At 43.6% G+C, this 2500-nt stretch overlaps 1 non-coding gene across 1 annotated transcript; it reads right to left on the bottom strand.

Annotated features, from left to right (window-relative positions):
* Positions 1–1052: 1052 nt before the first annotated feature.
* On the bottom strand, positions 1053–1207 carry LOC143263160 (5.8S ribosomal RNA). The gene has a single exon (XR_013036708.1). It is a non-coding gene; the product is annotated as a 5.8S ribosomal RNA (ribosomal RNA).
* Between the last annotated feature and the right edge of the window lie 1293 nt (positions 1208–2500).

Here is a 2500-nt window from a genome sequence, read left to right as displayed (position 1 = left end):
GAAACGTGTACAGAGCAACACAAAAAAAAAAAAAAAATAAAAAAAACACAAAAAACCCTTAAAGCAAAAAAAAAAACCGTTTATCGCGCCTCACCAATATATCTTTTATAAAATTCGATATCCTCTCCAAATATAGATCTTCGAAACACTCGCAAGACGATTACAATCGGTATAACTTTAACGTCCGTCCGAAAAGTACTTTCGGGGACTAGACGACCGATTGATCTCGTGCGGTTTCGCTATTCGATCATTTGAAGAGAACAAAAAGATATATGGGGCGACCGACAAACGGTTTTCCCGTAGAACCAGACTCGCGATTGCGTTGACACACACATCATAGCCACACCAATAGAAGAGTTTTAGGACGGTAACCCGGGTGGGGTGTTCTTTACTCAGAATATGTGCAACATCGGATCTATATAGCCATCGATACAATTCGTACACAAATGTGTCGTACGAAGAGAGAGACTTTTTTTCCTCTGGCAACATAACGGTAAGAGACATCCTTCCACACTCATAGGTTCCACTCCCTGGGGCTATGATATATATATACATATAAATTCAAATTCGAAGCAACGGTCACAATTCTACTCTATATTTTTGCGGGTTATGTGTTCTTTCGTTCAATTTCTTTCATGCGTTCGTTCGATCTCTGTACACAGTCTTCACATAGGACAGACTCGTGTAGTACGCTTTCGTGGGTTAAACCCATCTCGTTTCATTTCAGGCGACGTCGGGAGCGCGTTGAAAATGTACCAGTGAAATCTCGATAGTTCTACGGATACGAATCGTCCCGAAAAAGATTTTGTCACCGCTTCGAAGCGGTGTTTCAGACGGGCGGACGTATATAAAACATATACGACACACGACACCGCCTTCCACACTCACGCTAGTTCGAACACGATTTCCATCTCTCTCGAAGACTGTTAGACGTACGTAAAATTTCTCAATATTCATAGGACCGCGACAAACGCCGACGAAGCGCCCATCATTCGCTCGTACGTATATAGGCAACAAGTGCCATCAACGCAAGCAGTTTATAAGTACGTAAACGACCCTCAGCCAGGCGTGGTCCAGGAATTGTATCCGTGGACCGCAATGTGCGTTCGAAATGTCGATGTTCATGTGTCCTGCAGTTCACACGTTGACGCGCAATTAGCTGCGTTCTTCATCGACCCACGAGCCAAGTGATCCACCGTTCAGGGTAATTTTTCCCTTTTATTCTCTCATATATAATATAATGTGTATTTGCTATCCACCACATTTTTGTGTTATATTTCGGAACAAGCCGATACCCGAAGAGCTCCAACCAGCGCGCGAAGGAGATTCGGGAGTCGTCGTACAACGACATAATTGTCCCTTAAAGAACGAGATATTTCCGTCGAAACCATATATATATGTACGAGCAAATCCAAAACCACTGTTTTCTTGCAAGTTCGACGGTCGGAGCGAATAGAACATTGAAAAGCCTTCTATCGAAGAAACACAGAGAGTATATCACCTCCAAAAACGACGGGGATATGGATATTCAAACTGGACAATTATCAACCCGATACTGGATTCGAAAAGTTTCTCTCTCCTTTCGTCGTTATTTACACCGGACGGACTCACGGCCGGCTCTAGCTGGGTGTCATATATATATATACGTCCCACGCTCATGCTGCCACTAGCGCGCAACAGAGTAGGGTGTCAATGACAACGACACAGCATTGAAACGAGCTACACAAGCCGGTCTCTCTTGATACCAATGTAAACGAGCATTAAGTTATCTTCAGACTGCCCGATATTTTCGTCCTTTGGACTTTCCCAACGATTCCTTTTTTTCTTTTTTTTTTACACACCACAGCGAAGACTTGAGGAAGCGTGATTAGCACGCTCGCATCCCTCCCTGTCCTACTACAACTGTGTGTGTGTGTGTAAAGAAAGAAAAAAGAATACATTGGCTTTCTCTCTATCGAGAAGATGGCCTACGCAACGCAGATCAAAGGCCTAATACGTGTAATATAATACGCGTCTGGCCGTGTATAAATCACGCACGAATGATCTGGTCGGGCCCAACTCTTCTCGTACGCTTATTTTTCCGTGTTGGGGCACTATCATAAAATCACACAAACCCCAACACGTGTGTGTCTTGGAAGGAAGATGGCCTACGCAACGCAGATCAAAGGCCTAATACGTGTAGTACACACGTCTGCCGTGTAAATCACGCACGAATGATCTGGTCGGGCCCAACTCTTCTCCACCACACCACATCCCAACTTTGTACATTTTTATATATTTTTGTGCGTTGGGGCACCTTCATAATCACAAACCCCAACAACACATATATCTCTCTCTCTTTGAAAGATTTGTTGTGGCCTACGCAACGCAGATCAAAGGCCTAATACGTGTAGTACACACGTCTGGCCGTGTAAATCACGCACGAATGATCTGGCGGGCTCAACAATATCTTTTTTTTTTATATGAATTCTTATCCACAAACTAATCGAATTCATTTTCT

Source organism: Megalopta genalis, unplaced genomic scaffold (assembly GCF_051020955.1).
Source record: "Megalopta genalis isolate 19385.01 unplaced genomic scaffold, iyMegGena1_principal scaffold0343, whole genome shotgun sequence".
Lineage (NCBI taxonomy): Eukaryota > Metazoa > Arthropoda > Insecta > Hymenoptera > Halictidae > Megalopta > Megalopta genalis.
The sequence above is the reverse complement of the archived record's forward strand: the minus strand, read 5'-3'. Positions and strand labels throughout refer to the sequence as shown.